Source organism: Anas platyrhynchos, chromosome 3 (genome assembly GCF_047663525.1).
Source record: "Anas platyrhynchos isolate ZD024472 breed Pekin duck chromosome 3, IASCAAS_PekinDuck_T2T, whole genome shotgun sequence".
Taxonomy (NCBI): Eukaryota; Metazoa; Chordata; class Aves; order Anseriformes; family Anatidae; genus Anas; species Anas platyrhynchos.
In genome coordinates, this window is record NC_092589.1 from 54,905,999 (window position 1) to 54,929,192 (window position 23,194).

Genomic DNA, 23,194 nt, shown 5'->3' on the forward strand with positions numbered 1-23,194 from the left:
ACTCAAGGTTGGATATACTGTGCTTCCTAAAGGAGTCAGTATTACTACTGAGAAAATGCATAGTATAGTTTGCATCCTACTCCTTCCTCAAGAGGATGGCATATGACATGATGCAGGAATTTGCAGGTGTTCACCTTGTTTTCCTTTTCAGAGGTGGTTCTGTCAGCTGTCTCAGCACTTTCTACTCCCCTTCTCTATACTCCATCCTTCTTTATGCTGTTTCATTGCAATTCAGTAGGTGCTTATGCTTTAGCCACAGAGATGTCTACTCTAGAGCTCTAGTAGCAGTTTGTAGCCACTTGGCAAAAAGAAAGCTGGGTTATGCTTTATCATCATGCCAGGAAACTGCAATTTGAGTCTTTGAAAAGCAGTGCAGTTTTAAGAGACTGACCACCTCAGATTTCAAGAATTATCTCAGTCTGGCTTCCTGCTGTAGCCATGCCTTTCTAGTAGCTTAGCTCTGAAAGTCTACTACCTCAAGTGAATTTACGGAAACTAAGCTGCAGCTAAGAGAGTAATACTTTGGTCTTCAGCAACAAGTCAGATTCTGTCACCTAAATGATATGAAAGAGACTCATTTTTTTTCTGTTCCATGCTGAATGGTGTACACTGTTACTCCCTAGCACATTTTCTTCAGTGACAGCTGACATTAGTCATCCTGTGAGCACACCTGTAGTTTACGTGGATTGCTTTGGCACGCTTGCTTTAGGAAAGGTAGCGAGACAATGATTTCAAACTCCTCACACACCCAGAAAAATCCAAACATCAAACCAACAACAAGCCTCACATGCCACAGCTTTTTGGAAAAGTTTTTATTTTTTTATTTTTATTTTTATTTTTTTTTTTCTGTACTGGAGTAACCAATATATGGTCTTCCAACTAAAAATGGCCATTATACTAACCTGGATACAGACTGAATATATCCCTCCTTCAGATACGGAGGATTTTTTTACTAGATGGAAAAATTGAAATTATATATAAACAGGTAATCATTCAAGACATGCTTGGCAAATTTTTATGGTAAGAATGCTATCACTTTGGAAGATAACTTAATAGAGAGACAGTACAGGAAAGCCAGTTTGCTTCTAATGGCATTGCTATGGTGTAATGGGGTTGAGATGGCTATATTCAAGACAGATGCTATTATTTGTTCTAGTTTTACCATAAGTGACACTATGATATTTCCAAAATCAAGCCTGAAAGCCCATTAAAAACATCTTGCTGGCTTGACTCATAACAAAATGTAGGAATTGTTTTTTTTTGTATCCTGCTGAATGGAGAAGCTTTCAGAACACTCAGCGTGATGATTCCTAGCTTTTACAGCAAAGTACAAGGCAAACTTAGCGGTCTAGTGATATGCTTTTATCACCCTTTCTCTTTTAATGGTGTGTCTTTTTCCATCTAAGTTACTGAAGCAATGGATAGGAATATTGCTTCCCCATTTATTCATTTATTCTTGGTTTTGTGCATTTGTGTCGCTTACATGGGAGGCTTATAGAAGATGGTCAGTCTGCTAGTCTCACACAGACATTTGCATGTTTTTGAACTGAAGAAATTAGTTCTGTGCTCCAGATGCAATCCAGATAATTGAAGTATAATTCAACATGAAAACCTATCTCTTATTGCACTTTGGTTTTAACATTGTTCCTTTACAGTAAGCTCTCTGTATTGCTCTCACAGACCACACAGATTCTTAATTTGATTTGTCTTCCAGTGTTCATCTTCTCTGCTCTCTCATATCCTAAAATCTGACACTGTATGAGCAAGAAATTCCTTTCAGGAAAAAAAACAGCCATACAGGATTTATGTTTATATTGACTAGTTAGAAAATCTGTTGAGTGTGTCCAATTTTACACAGAAGGCAGCATGCAATCCTGCTGTGATTCACATCTGGCAGTGTGTCAGTAGAGGAGCCCAAGGCGTTTTAAAAGTGTTCAGATTACATAAAAGAACATAACCTTTAAACTTTCTACAACAGCCATTCACCACAGCTTTAATAAATGATTACTAACGGAGGTTCCACTTGTGCCAAAGTTAGCCACCATACCCAACTGATCAGAAACAGCCAATAAACTGGAGAGAAAGCATAAGCCAGTAGGTGAGGGCTATCCTAAAATTTAGAAGCCTGACTAAATTTGTTGCTTACTGTCTGAATTCTATCAAGTTATTCCTTTCAATAGGAATTGGTGACTGTAGGTTGTGAAATGATGTATTGCAGTTCTTCCTGTATAAAATATATATTTTTTTGATTTAATGAAACAAATCTGTGATTTTAAAATCTTTCCAGTTTTGAATCAAATGAAATTAAGACTTCTTACTTTTCTGTTGATTTCATTGATGTGTATGTAACTGTTTGCAGTTATATAGCTAGAGGATGCAAGAGATGCAGATGTAATTCCCTTTTCAGCTCGGGTTGGCCTTAAACATTGCTTTCTACATACAGGGGTAAGAACATGTGATTGAGTATTGGGTGAGCAGAAAGGAGTCTTTTTGACCAAATAGTCTAGCTCAGACTCCAGACATAGTGTTTTAAGATTCTGACTCAGACAACGAGAGCCATAAGAATGACATCAGATGTGCAGACAACCAGATGTCATGGTTTTGGCTGGGATAGAGTTAATCTTCTTTGTAGAGGCTCACGCAGTGCTGTGTTTTGGATTTTTGATGAGAATTATGCTGAGAACACACCGATGTTTAGTTGCTGCAGAGCCGTGCTCACACAGAGCCATAGACTCTTTGGTTCCTTGTGCTGCCCTGCCAGGGAGGAGGTTGGGGGTGCACCAGGAGCTGGCAGAGGACATGGCCAGGATGCCCAACCCAGAATAAACAAAGGGATATCCCATACCATGTGGTGTCATGTGCAGCAGTAAATCTGGAAGGGAAAGAAGAAGGAAGGGGGGGGGGGTGTTGGGAGTGATGGTGTTTGTCTTTCCAAGAAACCATTATGCATGATGAGCTCTGCTGTCCTGGGAGTGGCAAAACACCCGCCTGCCAATATGAAGCAGCAAATGGATTCCTTGTTTTGCCTTTCTTGTGTGCATGATTTTTTTTTTTTTTTTTTAAATCCAGGTAAACTCTCTATCTCAACCCCTTAGTTCTTGCACTTTTACCTTTCTGATTCTCTCTCCTCCATCCCAGCTGGGGAGAGTGAGTGAGCAGTTCATGTAGTAGTGGTGCTGAGCTGCCTTCTAGGGCTAAAACAAAACACCAGAGAAAAACTTTACCTTACAAAACTTTGTGATTAGTGTTTAAATAAGCTATTGTGTGAGGCCGTAATAGTGGACCTGTCTGCATTTAAGTCCTGGCTGGAATTACAAATGGTGCTGTACATTATTGTGTCAGTCTTATGATCACAACAGTTTTGAGCTCCCATATATGACTCCTGTCAGACTAATAATTTCACAGAGTAGGGGAACATACATGAAAGGTTAAAAAAAAAAAAAAAAAAAAAAGTGTTCTTTTTTCAGAAACAATCTCAAAATTGTCTGATACAACTCCCAGGAGAGTTCATCTCCTCATCTACAACAAATGGTATATCTGCAAAAATTCTTAGAAAAGGCATTCAAGTGCATTCCCCATCCACGTTTGGTGAATATCTTCACCCAGATGAACTATCACAAGACTTGATTATATAGAAAAATAGAAATAGAAAATAGAAAAGAAAAAGGAAGAAACTTGTATTTAGAGGAATAAATTAATTTTCTGTTTATGTACAGAAGATCTATGTACAGAAGATCTATGTACAGATAAATATCTTTTAGGGTGTCTGGTTGGGGTGAACATCCACTTAACTGCAGGTATTTGAAGAGAACTTGTCAGGGTATTTGTTGCATGCAACATTTACTGTAGGTTTAGTCTTTGTCCCAGGCAGGGACACAGATTTTGTTACTTTTAATGTTTTTTTGTTTGTTTGTTTGTTTGCTTTTTTTTTTTTTTTTTTTTTGAGTTACAATTTAAACAACTTTTATTAGCTATTCAATGAGTTAACAAAAAAAAAAAAAAAAAAGATCAAACACACTTAATTTCAAAAGTTAAAACTGGGTCCCAATAGAACTACAATGCAAGCAGAAAATAAATGAATGAATAAATAAATAAATAAAATAATAATTAAAAAAAAAAATCATACAGTGAAAATGGGCATTTTTACCAAGATGAGGAAATGATAAAACCAAACCAATGCCTCCCTCTGCTTCTAGAGCACTGTGGCAATACTAGGCCCCCCCAGAGCTGATTTGCTCAGCTCGCTTGAAAATACCAGACCAGAGAACTCTGGCTGCAAAAACACAACTAGCACCTAGCTTTTAGAGGTGCTTTTGTCTCCTTGTGTGGAATACTGGGCATCTGCAATACATTGACAGGATTAGACATCTCAGATTGAATTGCCGAAGGCAGCACACCAAGCAGAAGCCTCTGCGGCATCTTTGGCTGGCTGAAGTCTGAGCTGCCAGTCCTCAAACTCCTGATTTCTGCTGATGTGTTTCTACCATGTGGTAAGCCAAATCAAGTAGATGTTGTGGCAAGAAACTAACTCTACAGTCTTCAGCTGGAATGGTTCTCTGCACTGATTCACATGTGGCAGGGAGACAGAAGCAGCAGTTCTGGTCTGGACTGGATTAAGCTGGGGCATAACCATGAGTGGAGGATAGGTGACCAGAAGAGTACTTTAACCTGTCCCTTCCTGGAACTGAGAAACCCCGTCTGAACTGCAGAATGACTGAGATTTTTGGCCAAGGACCTCTCCTAGATTTGGGACTCTGAGTCATCTGTTTTAAAAACGCATTAAGGAAGGGGCAGGTTATGCTTTGAAAAAGGGAAATTGTAGATGTGCTTTCTTGCTTTTATTCAATATCATGAAGATTAAAGAATGTAGCTCCAATACTCTCTTTAGTACTTAGGGCAAAAATCAAGGTGTTCCTGCTCCCAGGTGAACGCTGTTGTGGTGGGTACTCTGCTGCCTGTCTGACTAAGGACTGTTTAATTGTTTGATGGGTTTTAGTTTTTTGTATGTTTGTTTTGGGTTTGGTTTTGGCTTTTGTTGTAGTGACAACAGAAATAGTGGAAAGAGACATTAAATATCTTCAGGACACAATACTGGTGATTAAGACAGGCTTCTTTTGATTGGAAAGGAGAGGTCTGAACTCCTGAGATTCACATGATGTGGAACTGGGGCATCCTGTGGGACTCACATCCTGGCTGGAGCTGTCCGTCTTGCATAGTTTTATGGAAAAAAAAAAAAAAAAAAGAAAAAAAAAGTGAAGAAAATTTTAACAGTTTTTGTGAGGGCAGGGGGGGCTGTTAAACAACCACAGAAAATACTTCTGGCCAGGCTTCACCTCTGGCTGTGTTTTGGAATGACAGTTGATTTTTGACCTGTGTTTTGTGATGAGCTCAGCTGTTTTAGAAAATGAGAAGCACACTCTCAGCATGGACCAGTCTCCTCTGGGATCTCAGGAAAAAAACTTTTTCTGGTAAGAGCTGGTTGTGGCTTACTTAGCTGAAAGCAGTTTCAGGCATAACTGTTAGGAGATTAATAGGCACTCAAGGTACTTGACCTGGGAAATCTGGGTACCTGAGGTTGTGGGAGGAATGGGACGTTGAGGATTCTTGGATACAGAGGACTGAAAGCCAATTAAATAAATCCTAGTTTGGATTCCTAATGTTTATGTCAGACTTAGGCCAAGGTACATGCAACAGATACTGCCATCACAGATTAAGTAAAGAAGATAAACTCTTCCTTTCCTATTTCTATGCTATGCCAGTTCAAGCTCTGCACATATACCTCATCCTACAAGGCTGAATGCAAATGGAGGTCTAGGAAATGTTTCAATTACATGAAATTGTTTAATATATATATTTTTTTTCATAAAAAGACAGTTATGCCTGTCTCCCCCCCTTCTATTTACCAGAGCACTGATATGTTGGAAAACAATATTACCAATAGCTATGTTATAATATATTTATGCATTTTCCATAAACAGATTTGATGAGAAAAATATTAGGGAAATTTTGGATGGTGGAAAGTGGTTTTTGTTTGTTTGTTTGTTTTTGTTTTTGTTTTGTTTTGTTTTGTTTTTGTAGAGCAATGAAACAAAATCTATTTTGTAATGTTAACAGTATTGAATAAGATACAATGAAATTTTGAATTATCTATAAAAAACAAATAAACCCAGCAACAAAATCTTTGGGAGGCTTGCAGTTGGTCTCCAGTAGAATCCCCACATAGAGCAAATTTAGGAGTGGTATGAATATTTACTACTATTAAAAGTTGTCTGCATTCTTTCTCTTCATGGATCTCCAGTTCCAAAGAAAGCACATCTTTGGAAAAGTTAATCTTTCCATTCAAGAAGAACACATTTGGTCTTACTTACTCAAAGGTGTCTTAATTTGTGCGTAGGATAGGATAAAAAAAAATAAATAAAAAGAGAGAGAATATAAAATTGTTATCTGTTTGTTAGATCTGACCTAGTTGAATGGTACATACTTTTGAGTGCCTCAGGAAGAAGTTTTAGTTTAGGGAAAATTTAACATTTTTGGTTGGTTGGTTGGTTGGTTGGTTGGTTCTGGTGTTGTCCATGTGTCATATTTTAATGCAGTTAAATTAACTCTTTTGAGTTAACTACTTTTTAAAGCAGGACTTGAATAAAATCTTAGCTAATGTTCAGGCTGAGCAAACATCTTGTTATAAGGACTGGATTTCTCAAATGCTACAAACATCTAATAATCAAAATATATTAGAAATAATCAGCTTTTATGTTGAGAAGTGACTGTAGTACATTTCTTCCATTCCCCTCACTATAAAACTCTGCAGCATTTGCTTCTTCTTCTTCTAGTACTTTAACATTAGTTTTCTTTTTCCCACAACATGTTCCTCTACTGCCTTATGTCTAAACTGCTATCTATGTAGTCAGCTTACTGTTGGTGAGATCTTGCTCTGTTCAGCCTCTTATCAGCTAGCTAATGGCTTTCTTCTTGATGTTGCACTGGCAAGTTAAATTCATTGCATAGAAAGAGAAACAGTCTTTCTTACCTCTCTAGATATTCCACTCTGTTCTGCACCAAAAATCTTTCAAACCACTTTGTTCCCAACCTTTTAAACTTCAGTCACCAACGACTCCTCTCATTTATCATCTCATCTGTTGAAATACTGTCATTCATTTTTCTGAGCTCTAAAATCCTTCTCTCCTTCCCATCTCCACAGCACAAAGCCTCCTTCCTCCCTCTCACATTCATTTTTCAGCTCTCCTCTTTTTACTTTTACTCTTTACCCTCCTATTTAATACTTCCAGGTTTGTATCACTGTAGCCATCACTAAATTCCTCTTTCCTTCACTAACATCTAGGCACATGTTCTTGCTTCAGTACTCATCATTACTGTCTATCATTATAGTCTCAATGCCTGATATGCCTGTACCTTGCATTCCTACGTTTTGAATGTCCCATTAACATCTCTTTGATGCCTCAGTTTTTGCTGGTTATTACTTCTGCTCTTGCAGAATTGTTTATTTTCCTGAAAGATCTGGATAAACAGTTCTGAGATGTACACATAATCCAAATCTTTCTGTAGACTGTCTCTGTCGATAATTCAATTTTCCTGCTCCCCAAGTCCAGCAGTTCTTGCCTCAGAATGTAAGCAGAAAAGCAGGTGGAGAGCCAGGGGCAACAGGCTCACACTGAATACATGACTGTGGAATAAAAAGTTCTTCAGATCATATAGAAGGGCTGTATGCCAGGCAATTAAACAATATTTAGCATCTCAATAGAAGATTCATCCTTCTTAATGAATAGGATAGACTTCTGTTCTGTGGAGCTGACTCAAGCACTTCCTGCTCAGGCAAGGAAATTTTTGTAGTTTTGTGGAAAGAACTAGTCAGAGTTAAATTGAGCTGTCTGCATGTTTTGTCATAAAGTAAGATTAAGCAGATTTTTCTGCTAGGGTGGAGGCCTGTATTCATGTTCATCATTCCATGTGTGGAAACGTTGGAAGTTTTGCATTACGGTTCTTGATTTGGACTGTCATGTTTTCTCATTGGCATCGACTTGTGGACAAGTACTATGATACTTTCATGGAGAGTATTTTTGATTTCATCCTTTAGGATGCAGGAGCACCGTAAGAAAGTATATTTCTGCTCTTATTGTCAGAAGTCGCTCCTGGCCACTAACCATCTATACCACTACAGATCAACTTCTAACCTTCCCATTCTCATTACTACTACTTTGGACAATTCTCAAAGACAATCAGAAAACTTCTTGAATTTTGTTTCTTTGGTTTTATCCTAATTTACAACATCATTGTTGTAATTGTGCTATGACTGATGAGTTCTGGAGAGAGACTGACAAAGATTAGATATGCTAACAGTGTTCTGTGTAAATCCACACCTGAATTCTGATTTTGTGGAGTTGCAGATTAGTTCAGAATCCTAGCCAGAATAAGCATGTGCTGTGTATACTTTCTATCTGTTTTAAGAAGCTTTGCTTACAGGGGGACCAAAATCATATGTTCTAGCCAGCTGGATGTGTGGGAGGTTCCCATGCCCCATCTACATTGCTGTCTTGTGAACAAGACAAGATTTCTTGCATCTGTGTGTGGAAGCGTGATAAGAAGAGGACGAGACAGGGTCAGACACTGGCATGTTGGTGGGATGTGAAGTGCTTCATGGAGTAAACAGCCACTGGACACGCAAAAGGTAAGTGTTCATTGCTTGAGCACAGAGACCAACTCAGTGCTGTCTCCACATATTTTGTTTGGGTACCTGAGATCCAGAATGTCCTTTAACAAATGGCATGTGCATAGCTACAACCTCAGGGTAGCTGCTTTTTTGATCAGGGGACTTGCCTCTGACACATGTAAATAATACTCATGACACACGTTGGCCTCTGGTATGGCACCCATGCAACATCTTAAGAAGGAGATGTGGAGGGAAGTGTTTTCAATGTGCTAATTCCACCAACCTTGAACATCACTCAGAAACAGTGAAAAGCATTCAAAGTCTGAAACAGTCTGAAGCCAAATTTAGATGGTTTCTGAAAGGTTTTAATGTTTGTTTGAACAATACAATATTATTATTATTATTTTACTATTAAAGAATTAACTAAAGTCATGTTATAATTGCATTTTCCAGGGGCATTGCTGCCTGTTAATCACATCAGATCATGTATTCAGACATTATTCAGCTATCATAAGTTTGGGCCTGGCCAAATTTCATTTCCCAGTTAGGTCCCTGCCCTGAGTATTTTCGTTATTGCATGTTAACAGCTAGGATGATAGCAAGGGGAATAAAATATATGTCATGCTTACTGTCAGTTCAACCCTTTGCTTGGGTGTAAAGACAACTTTTGAGATGTGAGAGCGAAAGCTTTATAAATCCACATGGTCTGTTTCCATTAAAGTCTGCAAGTGGGTCAACATTACCTAGTTCATAACACAATTCAACTTTAAGAATAATCATGAGCCAATTCATTCAAATGGCCCAGGTTCTTCATCACCTTGACAAATGTTTAATTATCCTGTGATTTGACTTTTCTTCTGAACAAGAAGCAACATATCAAAGTGGATGACATACTTTTTTGTCCTGTGCAATCTCATATGGAGGAACCAAAGCATTTGTACAGTTGTCATTGTTGGAACACTGCTCTTGTAGACTAACATCTAAGTATCTACGCTCATATTTTGTTTATCTAGTTCTACAAGAGGCCAAAATTGAGAAGCACTTATAAGTAACTTACCGAAATTTCCTGATAAAGCAATTTTGTCTGACAAGAGAAAGTATATTAATGTTTAAGCTTTCCCACATCCAGATCAATGTGGAAATGTAATTTGGTGATAGAAAACAAACAAACAAACAAACAAAAACTACACACACACAAAACAAACAAACAAAACTTTCAGGCACCTCTAAACCTAGTAGTAAACAAGAATAAATTTGTTTTCTTTTGGGAGAGTGATTGAGAATTCTATTATACCAGATTTTTTAGCTATTAAGTTATCAAGACCTTGTTTTGTTTCTTTCTTTATTTATTAGGTTTGGAATAATTCCAAAAGCAACTGTATCAACTTTTAAAGAAATTGCATCCATTAAAGTTACATGAAGTCAGAAAAGCTTTCTGAAGTTAAGTATATCTTTAATACTAATTAAATATTTTTTCCTGAGATATATGGATAGATCTTCCTATTTTTTTTTTTTCTCTCATGTCTTGTTTCTTGTTTATTTTCATTCTAGTGCATATAGATAGAAAGATAGATACTAATATTAAATTTAAGGTTGGGGAAATACATGCAGAAGTTGATGTATTTTTTTCCCTTTTTTTTTTCCCCTAACTACTATTACACCTGAAATGTTTTTTCTTTTTCTTTCACATTGTATAACTTAGGATGGAAGTGGCTATGGGTCAGCTACCACCTTTCCTTCTGACAACCAGTCACTTGTTCACCTCACTAGTGGTGAATCATTATCAGCAGGCCTCACAGGATAGTTTGCAACTTCATCAGAAATAAGTATCAAGATATATCTTTCAGTTAGGTCCAGATTGTAGAAGTTCATGTAAGTTTTCTTACACAGATGACTTTATGAATTTTGATGCCATTATTTACAACAAGGAAGGTTCTGTGTCACAGCACTGAAACTCAAACAACACAGCTCTATGCTTTCTTAAGGTGTTAGGTGCATCTTAGCATGGAATCACCTTAAAATAAATGGGAGTGAGAGGATGACTGTGTAGTAGTCATGCAGCCTATTGCATTCCTACTACAGTGAGCTCCACAGATCAAGTTATGAAGAAAAAGGGCTGGAGGAGGTTTTTCATGAATGGAAGGAGTGCTGTTGCCATGGCATTTGAGCCTTCTTTCTTCCAAGATATGGAGATTTTGCATTCTGAGGATTCCCTCCATCTTCTGTGATCTGTTTGATCTAAGAGCAATATGGGGAAAAATATTTAAACAGGAGCAAGATGAATATGTCAGATGGACAAAGAAAAGGAAGGGAAAACAATTTAATATGTATTATTGCATAGGAACAAATGGAGAATAAGCTAGTTTTCAATGAATGTATCTGGAAATGAGAAAAAAAAAAAAAAAGGTTTTAAATGGGAGCTCTGGAACACCTTTTGAATAAGAATAGATGTAAGACCCTTCCTGCTTCTAATATTAAATTGATCCAGAATAGGAAGGAAAAGTAAGAACTGATGGTTGGAAACAGCTGGGGATTTGGATACAATTAGCCAGGGTGTTCCCTTCAGTCTATGTTCTTATTTTCCAGTGTTCCTAAAACTACTCCTAAACCACCTGCTGGAATTGGCCATACTAATAAAAAGCAGCCTAATCCAGAGAGCTGCTGAGCACATGCTGCCAGCCTCGTTTGATAGCAGTTGATTTGCTTGGCACCCTGCTGCATACACTCTGTACCTCTGAGGATAAGACTCTAGCACAATTTAAAGTAGTCTCTCACCTATGTGGATTAAGGTTTGATACAGATTGGAAAAAATAAATAAATAAAAGTCTGTTTCATGAATATTGTTCAGCTTGGTTTTAAAACATGAAATGCTGTCTGTAGGTGGTTCCCATTAGTATCTCACTGCACGGGGTGCAGTTCAAGTCAGGGTGTCTCTGGCATTCAGTCCCTTTGCTGCATATGATCTCACTGTCCAGCAGAATAGTTTCTATTTAACACAGCCTAAATAGAGCTCTCATAATCACATGTTTGAAATATGACTGGTGGCATTGCATGTAAGAATAGTTTCTGCCATAGAAGTCCATTGAAGTTAATGGAAAAATGCCTTATACGTTAATAGCAATTGAATTATTTGGACAGTTAAAACCCCTGTGAACCTTAAACCATCTGAATTCCAGCTACAACTCAGTCTGCAATAAATTACACTTTCAGACAAATTTAGTCTTCTTATATTAAAGTTCTTTTAAACCATATTTACTTGAATTCAAAGAGACCTTTCCCCCTATCTGTAAAGGGACATGGAGTGACTTACTTTATTTCACTAAGAAAAAAACTACTTTACATTTACTTGGGCCATCAATGTACTTCAGGGCAAATATACTGGAGAAGTTGACTGAGAGTAACTTATGCTACAGCCCATGGATGTATTCTGTCACCGTGCTATGCACAAGACAATTTATTCAAAATATCTTAGACTGCATTAAAAATAAATATCCATATAATATACATATTAATATAGTATATCCTGATATAGGCTGATGAAAACACCTCCCCTAGGCCAAGCCCTGATTAAGCCAAAGAATGTATAGTGTTGTTATCATTCAGAGTAATTTTGGGTTAGCAAATGTATTGTGTATTCATTAGCGGAATTAGGCATGTGTTGACTTGTTAGTCCACTCTTAGCCCTCTTGTTGCTAGTAAATGAATAAAAAAAATATTATAACTGTGATCTCAAAGGATCTTTTGTCACACACTAAAAAAACCAAACAAACACAAAGCCAAAATATATATGCAGAAAATTATTTTATTTTTAATTTAGTAAAGCTAGAACAAGTGTTATCTGACTGACTTTACTGTATTGGGAATTATATAGACAAATCTATAGGTAATGGTTTAATGAATCATGCATACATATACAAAAAAAAAAAAAAGAAAAAAAAAACAACACATGAAACAAACAAACAAACAAAAAAAAACAATCAAACAAAACCAAAACTAAACAAACCCAACAGATTTAACAGATTATTTTTTTTTAAAGAACTGATGAGCCAAATATCAGTAGATATATGCAGAAGGTATCATGCCATCAACTGTGTTTCCATTCTCTTCTTCCAATTTACAAAATGTAGGGTTACATTGCTCAATTATCCAAAGCTACCATGTTTTTGAAGTTTCTTTCTTCCTGTTGAGGGATGTTTTTCTAACAGGACAATAACTAATACTTTTAATATTGATATGCAGGTTACATATTCAAGACATCAGGGTAATTATATTGGATGGAAACATGTAGGCTTTGCTCTGGTCGTTTTCAGAATGTCTAGGAACATTTGAACAGAAAGACTGACTTCTGAGTCAAATGCAAATTCCCATTTTTGTCCTGTATCTTAAGCTCTCACTGATATTTTACATGTGATCATTACTTTGGTAAAAAAGAAAGCTGTTAAGTTGAGTGTGAGTCAAGATTCTTGGTGTTAAATTCTGACTCTTGAACATCTTTTCAACAAGAAATTTGATTCCTGCTCTTTATATTCAATTTATGCATCTGCCAGTACTTTACTGTGTGATCCTGGGTAATCACTTAATTAATAGGTATCTGTATTTCTTTTCCATGAAATAGAAGTGCTGTTTACTATGTCCTAGAACACAGAGGTGATGTGGTTCTTTGAAAAATGAGCTTGTAGCAAAAATGGCATGATGGGACAATTATCTTAAAAGACTTCCTAGGTCTGAAACACAGAAATCTGGAAAAAACAGTATTAATAAGGATGGCCTTTTCATAATGTGCTTTGTATTCATTCTCAGTGCTTACTAAATTGTCTAGATTCTCAAGATTGTTATAATATGAAAAACAGTACCCTCATCTTTTACTGTTTGGAGCTTTCTGGACTCCCTGTTTTCTTAAAAGTTCCTGAAATGTCACCAGTTTTTACACCCTATGTAAATGAAACCAGGTCACAGTGTTTGTCACAGCACAGCGTTTGGCCAGTTTGTCACAGCCTGGCCAAGAAAAATGCTCAGTAGAAGTCAAGTCACACAAGGTATATCATTTTCCTATTATATCATGCACATACAGATATGAGCCACACCCCTTTTCTAAACTTTACACTTCCTTGCTGAATATGTTTAAACAATTCTCCTCTATGCTATGTGTGAAAGAAATTAATATTAAACATAAAAACATCACCACCACATCTGACAGATTTGATAGAATATTATTATTAATAATCATATGAAAAACTTGAGTGAACTTAATAATAATTAAAGGCATTCCATATGAGTTATGGTAAATAAAAAATTGAAACTACATAGCTATATATTTTACATAAGGTTATCAATTTGATGGCTGAATTTAGTGGCTATAGCACCAATGTAAATAAGTTGACTTCTGTTAGTACATATGATTGTAGAATAAATATGATAAAAATGAACTTGGTAAACATTAAATGTATTAAAAACTGATAAATCTTGGTCTGAAATTAAAAATAGGGAATAACTTTTAGGCAAGTGTGTTTCTAATTGGGTCTTTCAGGAATATGTTCTTTTATTCAGCTTAACAACCTTCCCTCTACTATGAACGAAACAAAAGGAAGCATAAAATTTGCTAATGCTAATGTTCGTAGTAGGCGAATATTGAGGGAACAACGTAGGCTAACAAGGGCAAATCACTGACTTAAGGTGATCTGGAACCATTGGTAACAAAGTCACAGCAAACAGGGATTTCCTTTGGTTGAATCTAACATCACATATCAAAGGAGAAAAGATGCAGGCCAAAGCCAGAGGCTGGAAGCTCCATCCTGAAAAGATGTGACATATCTACATTGGAAAGCTAAGCAATTCCAGGACTTCTCTGGCTCTGAGGCCAAATGGCCAATTTAGTTATATTCCTATAATTAGACTGCCCTGCTCTGAATAACAGGACTGCTTCATGCAGGCATTTTATTGGGAATGCTCCCTGGACTGCACTAGTTTTCTAGCCAGGGCTGGGACCACTCTAACAATGTTGTATGCAGATGGTCAGATTCTGGTGCGCAAGCTCAGGCTTCTGTTGTTTTACAGGACATAACCTGGGAATTTAACAGGAACTGAGTCACAGCAAGTAAAAGAAGTGCTCAGTGCAATACTGCACCTGGAAGAGCTGTCCTCCCTTAGCTACATAAAATTGAAAACTTAGCCATGTGAAAGCTGTGCTAATTCTGTATTTTTCACTGACTGCTATTGACATACAGTTGGGAAGTCCATAGATGAAGGGGAATATTGATCGATTGGAGCAGGTTTAAGAACAGCTAAGACATTGGCTGAAGGAGTATGGAACATATTTCATGGTAAATGCCCTCAGAAGCCATTTAGTTTTAAAAAATATAAAAAAATCAGGAGTGGATATCTCTGTTTCTGAGCAGTCTATATTACATGATGCAAGATGGCATACAGATAGTAGAGGTAAAATAAGGTCATTTTCTTCCACAGGGTACAGTGCTGCTTTAACTAGATTTTTTCCAGTGTTCAACTTATGACAGGTCTCCCTACCATACATTGCAATTTGCAGTAAAGACATGCTCTTTGAGACAGATATTTGATACAGGATGGTTCTTCTGCAAACAGAACCCAGGACAAATCCCATAAACAGTCATATTTCTCTATAGTGAATCTTTGTATACTCAATTGTTGACCTATGCCCAGTTGTACATGACTGTACCACTCAAAGATGCCATTTTCATAACTTCATAATTTATAAAGCTTCTGCATTTACTGGGTAGAGGTGTTCCCTCTCTCCTTTTCTATGTCCTCACCACACGAGTACTGTCTTGACTTTTTTCAGTAGCTCTATGACCTGGTTTTACATATGAAATAATCAGATATTGAATTTGAAAATATCCTTGTCTATTCTGGTCAGCATGATGCTTTCTTGTTACAAGATTATGAGATATATCAAGCTGAATGAGTTAGATTATCAGACCATTATATGACAACTGCATTCCAACAAACTAGTTCAGAGTTAAGTGTGAAAATAATTTGTGCATGTACTTTTGAACCATTGTGAACGAACAATAAAAAATAGGTTACACATCTCAATCCTCTCTTCCCAAACTCATCTTGAAAGCTGTGAAAATTTTCTGATTAATATTTTAGAGATTTTTCATTTCTGAAGACATTAAGACTTGGAAGTAAAACTAACTTTTGGACTCAAAGTAATTAGGTCCACACTTCCCACCTACATTCATTAAACCTGGGCTCCTTCTGAAGCTCTTGTAAAGAAGTTGTTACTCACTGCTCTTATTTTTCATTTGATGCAAACAATTGAGAAAGCCACATCTACACCACCCAAAGGTGTGGTGCAATACGAATGCTGGAGACTGGGTGCTGCCTGCAGGGCTGGGTAAGAGCACCCTAATAAGGTGGATTGGCTAAGAAATTGCTAATTTCAGAAAGTCACTCTCATTGCATAAAGGATAAATAGTAACCACACTATTAAACATGTATTGCGTGTTTTCCTCTTACTTAGGCTTTTAGGAGATCAGTATGTATATGGTGACAATAGTTGGTAGCATGAGAAACGTAAGGACTTCCTTAAGATCCTCACCTTAGATACAGTGTGTCTAGGGCTAGCTGAACACTTGCCTCTTGGAGTGCCCTGCATTTTGAGCCCTCTCATCTGAAAGCTGTCTGAACTGCAGTAGGCATAGAAGTGTTGTGCTAAGGATAGCCTGACAGCCTTAATCCATGATTCCTATGGTCTAATTGCTTTATCTTTGAACACATGGGGTTATTTTACTGCAACTATCACGAGTCACTGATAAATGAAGACATTGTTACAGCACACCACAGCACAGAAAAATATAACATAGTAAAACATAACACAGCAAAACAGCCCAAATCATATTCAACCTTCCTAAAACAGACTATCAGCAAGTCTTGCTTGGACTTGCACTGAACTAAAATTACAGACCAAAGTGACATATTCAATTGACTTTTACAGCAGGAAGCCATGATAGAGTGATGCCTTTAAAGGCAGCATTTTCTCAGTTATACTCTCTGATGGGCAGCACATATAGAGTTAGGTCTATATAGAGTCATCCAGCTTGTGATCTCTCCCTCATATTTCAGCAAGCACAGAGCTGGCATCACTGGAATAAGAGCCAAGATTATTTAAATGAAGCTGCTTTGGTAGCAGAAGCTGCATAGCTGTGTTAATGCATCACTCACTAATTTACTCCCTTTCTCACTGATGAAACTAGGCTAGTTATTTTGTATTTTTGTATGGAGAAGGATTATGCGGAGCAGTCGTAGTGTTGAAGATGTCTGAGTGTCTTTAAGTGCAATATGTAATACTTGGCTTTAAGATTTAAGATGTTATTATTTTTTTATTTCTAGCCTATCTCCCTACCTGTAATTCCCCATATACATTTTGGCTAGAAATCTACCAGTTTCTAAGAACTTATTGCCATTTGATTACACAATAAATAATTTATGAAAATTGTGATTGTATGAAAGGTAAGAAACATTTCATTAATATTTTATAAACAAGGAACCCAAAGACAAAACTATCACTCAAAACATTAAGATATGATAGATTCAGTATTAAATCAGTTTGCATTACTTTTTTTTTTTTTTTTTTTTTTTTTTAAATTTAAGCCCAAATTCATTAATATACCAGAACAGCACAAATTATTCAAAGCACAGCATTTAAATTGAGTTTACATCTATTTTGCATCACCAGAGCAGTGCAGAACTGCTGAAGCATGTGAACCCAGCCCCTACTTTGGAGGACCCACATTAAACCATGGCCCAGGTTTCATGGTGGCTCGGCAGGAGCAGCAGTGCAGACCCTGAGTTCATTGGTTTGTGTGCTTTATGTGTTTCCACAGGTTCCTGCCACAGTTACACTGCATGGCTGCTTCCTTTGTGTACATTAGAGGCAGCAACTGTGCCAAGGGAGACCTTCTGAGAGCAGATACCCAGCTTCAGGTAGGGGCACAATTATTATTTTTTTTTCAGACAGGAGGTCTCTGAAGCAGCAAACTTCCAGTGGGGCTGCATGACACCGGCATGCAGCCCCCCTGCCTCAGTGCTGCTGTAGCCGGGACTTGCCAGGGTGCTGAGCTGAAAGGCTCCGTTCCTTCAGGGGGTGCAGTAGCCCCCCAGGAGCCAGCAAAGCTGCTCACACAAGCCTACTTACAGCCTGTATGGTTATAGCCATTAGTTATAGCCAGGAATAGGTAAACTTAATTACAACTTATTCTATTCATTTGTTTTTATACCCTATGCACAAGCTTTTAATTAACAATATGGAAAGTTTGATTGCATTATTTCATTACAAAGACTACTTAGGACAAACAAGAGGTCAATAGAAATGCTAAATTTCTTGAATGATTTCATTTTTAACTAATTTTAACTGAAGCTAATTAGCACATTAATTTTATGTTCTTAGAAAACTCATTATACATTCCCAGAACAAGCACTACAAGTATGGTGAGGATATATTTTTCATCAAAAATGCTGAAGTTGAGACATTGGGTACAAGTGCAAAATAAATCCATACCTGAAATCATGGGGATGTTATAAGGGAGCTAATGGAACTGCGACCAGCATCTCTGTAAGAGCTAACACTGTTTCATTTAGTACACTTACTAAGTACTCATAGGAATCTCCCCATACCCAAAAGGCATGCACATGAAGCATACAAGTAAGAACGTGGTTTCATTTGCTCATTATAGAAGCAGAAAAAAGTTTAATCTTATTTAAAAGGTAGTAGGATTATATTTTTTTCACACATGCATTTTTGATGATGGAAAGTTTATATTTGTATGTTTGCCACATATATGTATACCTACACATACATATACATATATGCCATATATAAGAGGAAAACCATTCTCATACTTAGTTTGAGACTGGCTTATGTATGAGACTGACTGACATCCCTTATATCCTGTCTTCATAATCATACCAGTTAGTCTCTTCTTTTAATTTGTTGAACTTGTTTGGTGAAGATTACAGCATCTGAGGTTGCCAATATTTTATCTTTTGTGAAGGACTTCTCAGCTAGCGTGAGTTTCTACTGTTCCCCATGGGCCCACAGTTGCTGTGGATTATACTGGTCCAAGTTGTGTCCGCAGCTGATTTCAAACAGTGGGAACTTCTGGATCTTTGGGTCCATGTGGTGCTTTTGTAGCTCCCTGGGCTCTTATTCTTTTATTACTCTTGCGATGAACTCAAAGGGAGCCTAGCAGTGAGATTGGGGAAGCTTTCTGACATGTTAATCTGACCAATACTAGTGATTCTTAAGGATGATTCAAACCCAGCAGCACTCATGGGGAGAAGACCTCATGTCACAAGTCCTTCCAAATCAGTTAGATTTTATGGGATATTTAAACTTTACTTATGCAACCACGCACATCATTCAATATGCACATTCCTTATAATGAGCTTTATGCAGGTGAATTAATTAGCAGAGATGTTACACAAATGTGTAGAGTTCATAGACATATGTAGCTTCCATTTTGTATTTAGTATACTTCTTAAAAAAAATGCAGTTGAAAATAAAACATTTTATCTTCTGCTCAGGATAAGTAGAAAACTGGATTAGGACAGGATTTCTTTTTCGCCAAGCTGTCAGTCAGACTTTGATTCAAATCAATAGTGCAGAGAGTTAATTTTCAGCAGACAGCTTTTCAGTAGCCTTTTTGAAATGAGTTCATGGGTTCACAGCAATTTTTTGTGCACAAGTACCTGTGTTGAATAACAAGAAAAAGAATGACTATTCTTATCTGTAGATTTCAACAGGAAGACTGAGAGCTTAATATGGCTTTACACTCCTAGGCAGACCTCCTAACTCAGTGTTAGATGAAATGACGGGACTTGTACTGCCAGTGCTGTACCTGCTCTGGAGTGAGAGGACACTGCTAGCAACTTGTGCAGGCACAGTGTGCGCTCTTTGTCACACACTGAATGAAATTATCAGGCAGCAGGTTCATAGCAAACAAAAGGAAGTACTTTTTCACACAAATCATAATTAAATTGTGGCACTCATTGCCACAGAATGTGGTTGAGACCAAAGTATAAATGGATTAAAAAAAGAGAGCACAGAAAGTCAGGGGCTTATTACACATGATGGTCTGGAAGCAAACTCCAGGTTAAGAAATCCCTGTACTATGGCTTGCTTGAACTTAAAAGGATATGCCGGGAAAAAAACACTGTATACCAGCCCTGTTTCTTACGTTTTTCTCCCTTCAGCATCTGCTAATGACTGCAGTCAGAGCCAGGATATTGGACTAGATGTCCAACTCACTATAGCAATTCTTTTGATCGCATGCTTTTAATCAAATTATGTTCCTATTTTGGCTACTTAGAAGGATCTAAGGCCCTGATTAACAAAGGCATTTCAATGTCTGACTCTCACGTATTTTAGGGAGGTAAATACTTGTGTCTATCATGGCCTGCAGTTCTGAAGCCGTAAACTTACTGGGGTGGGGCACATGTGTCTTTTGTTAGGACTTTGCTTATTCCAAGTATGGAATCAAATGAAAATACATATTTGATAACAGTGATAACAGTGTGTAACACCGTGTCTTTATAACGGTGAAATAATTTGTTTGCTTAAACGACTTGGGCCACGGGAAAATTCCCTAGTGATTTACGTAAGGATGATGCCACTACCATCCACTGATTTGAATAAGGATTAACTTCCTTGATACAACTCCCCAAATTTGCAGTGCTTGTATATTACATTTGTTGAAAGCTATTTATCACCTGTTACCCATAATACTAGTGCCAGACGATATGTAACTTACTTACATTTACCTAGCAGGGTATTTGAGATTTCATCCATTTTGCAAAAGCATCTGGCTGCAAACCTGAGACACACATCGGTGAAAATCCACATACGGAAATGAGGAAACTGAATGCCGAAAATCCTAAATTTTACCCCTGCCGATGCTAAGCCTGACGGCGCGGGTAGGGTCCCCTGATGAATCAACACGAGGCACCTATAAATTGTGCAACGCGGGCTTGACAGCCGAGCAAGCGAGGCGACCTCAGCCTGCTTAAAACCGCGGGCGGGTTCATCCCGGGGAGAGGTGAGGAACCGCAGCGCACGGCGGCTTTGGGAGGCTGGCGGGGATTGCAGCATCCCCCCGCCGCACCGGCAGCGGCAGCAGCCGGGATTTCCCCGGGTTCAGGGAAGCCCCGCGCCGCCCGGGGCCGCGCCGCCGTGCGAGGACCGGGGCCGGGGGAGCGAGGGTCCCACCGGGAGCAGCCCCAGCCCCGCCACTCGCTCCCCCCGCCGCCGTGCCGCCCCCGCCGGCATATACCGGGAAGGAGGCCAGGGCAGGAGGCTGGCGGTGCCGCAGGGCAGCGCGGCGGGGGCGGCCCCCGGGGGCTCCCCGGCCCGGTGGGGGCGGCCGAGCCGGGGGCTTGGGGTGGGGGCAACAGGGGAGCGGGAAGCAACTCTCGGCTTCGGAGCAACGACTCGGATGTTCGCCTGCACCTTACGCCGGCTCCTCGGATGAAAACGGTAATAGCGATAATAATGCTAATTGCTGCCCGCCGCCCGCCAAGCAGAGCCGCGATACGCGGGGGAAGGTCAGGAGGGAAGGGAGGCAGGAGGAGCGCTGCCTCAGCTGCGAGCCGGCGGCTGTCACACCGCCAGCCCATGCCCCCGGCTTCCCCGGGGGCGGCACGGTCCCCCTCCCTTCCCGTGTCCCCCCCCATTTTCCACGTCCCCGCCCCGGGCTGGGCAGCATCGCCCGGCTCGGCGGATGCCCCACGGCACCCCGGGCACCAACCGGGGGGGCGGCGGGGGAGGGAGCGGGCAGAGCCCGGCGGCACCTCTCCCCACCCCTTTGTGCATCGCGGGCACGGAGCCGCGCACACACACACACACGCACATACACACACGCATACACACACACACATATACACACACACACACACAGAAACACCACCTTGCAGCCTCGGCGCCGCAGCCGCCCGTTGTTACACACACACACACACACACACACACTGACACACACACACAGCCGGTCTCCCCATTTTCAGCCTCACTCCACCGCCCTCCATCCACATCCCCTCTCACCTCCCTCCTCTTTTCCTCCCCCCCTCCCCTTTATTTTTTATTTTTTCATTATTTTTTTTTCTCCCCCCCCTCCACCCTCCCACCCCGCGCATCAGTCCGAAGCAGACATTTTGCTGCCGTTCCGCACGGTTCAGGCTGAAACCCCAGCGGAGCGCCTTACCCACCCCCGCCCGGCTGCGTGCGGTTGGCGCTGAGCGATCCCGGGAAGGGCTGAGGCGGCTCGTCCTAGCGGAGCTGGGCTGCTGCCATCCGCCCAACTTCAGCACCCAGCCGGCAGGGAGAGGAGACGGCGGCGGGCGGGCGGGCGGGGAGGGAAGGAGGGAAGGAGGCAGAGCAGGGAGGAAGGGCGGGAGGCAGGGAGGCAGCGAGGGGAGGGTGCGAGGAGCGGAGGCTGGGAGCCTCGGCACATGCGCTCTGCCACCGAAGCGGGAGTTTCCCCGCTTGGCCCCGGCGGGTGAGTCACGGCACGGCTCGGCTCGACACGGCTCGGCACGGCTCGGCACGGCCCCGCCGCCCGCCGGCTGCGGGGATGCTCGGGGGATGCTCGCGGGGAAGCCCTCGGTGCAACCCCCGGCACGGCCGCGCCTCCGCGGGGCTCCTCGGCGGGGGTCCCCGGGGCTGCGAGGGCGGCGGGGGCCGCGGTGAGTCCCCCTCGCTCCCCCCCAGGGGTCCCCGCAGCCCCGCGGTGGCCGTGCCGGTGGCCTGGGAGTGCCCTGCGGCAGGCAGCCGGGAGCCGCGGTGGCGAGGGGTGGCTGGGCTGCGGCTTAGGTTTTTTTTCTTGTCCCCATATTGGTTTGTAAAAAAAAGAGAAGTAGGTGTTTAAAACGCTATCCAACTCTTCCTTCCGCTCGTGCAGGCAAGAGCAGTGCAGGGATTTAGAGCCTGATTAACTTTTTGATGTCAGGCACCTGAAGAACAACGCCTGGATAAAGAACCAGCATGGATCTGTCGGTTGTGACCGTAAGAAACAACACCAGGATGTTCTGAAAATCTGGCTTCGAATCCTGAATCCTGCCAGATCTTGCCAGTCATTTTTTCCCCAGCTTCCCAAACTCCAGTTTCCAAATTTTGTCTCAACAGAGAACGTTACTTAGCTTCCCTGCTGCACCTTAAAAATCTGGAGCCTGATATGCCTGAAGGCAACGGCACTGGAAAAAATACATATTTGGCACCTGGATCCTGTCAAATCATGCCACGAATCCAGAAATGTTAATATCTCAAGAGAACACATTGCTGCATTTACCACTCAGTCAAAACAATCTGGCAAGATGGTACAAAAAGGCACAAGGCTGGATTAAGGTGGTACTGCGCCTCGCCAGCAACCCATACTGATTCTCTTCTCAACACCGATCTAGACACTTGTGCATCTCAGCTAGATCTCAAAGTAGAGTGTGCTAAAACTGAAGCCAGATCTGTGTGTGTATTAGTAGGGCTGAAATTAAAAGGTTTGGAAGCAGTCC

At 40.3% G+C, this 23,194-nt stretch overlaps 1 protein-coding gene across 3 annotated transcripts in view; it reads right to left on the reverse strand.

Moving 5' to 3' along the window:
* Window positions 1-22,081, reverse strand: part of RGS17 (regulator of G protein signaling 17) — a 77,783-nt gene extending 55,702 nt beyond the window's left edge. Inside the window, exon 1 of one of the 3 annotated variants that reach the window (XM_027454379.3) lies at window positions 21,899-22,081. The gene's annotated coding sequence lies outside the window, so the exon portion shown is untranslated. Of the gene's footprint in view, window positions 1-21,894 lie in introns of all 3 variants that reach the window. The other 2 variants (XM_027454378.3, XM_027454377.3) reach the window with 2 other exon arrangements.
* Between the last annotated feature and the right edge of the window lie 1,113 nt (window positions 22,082-23,194).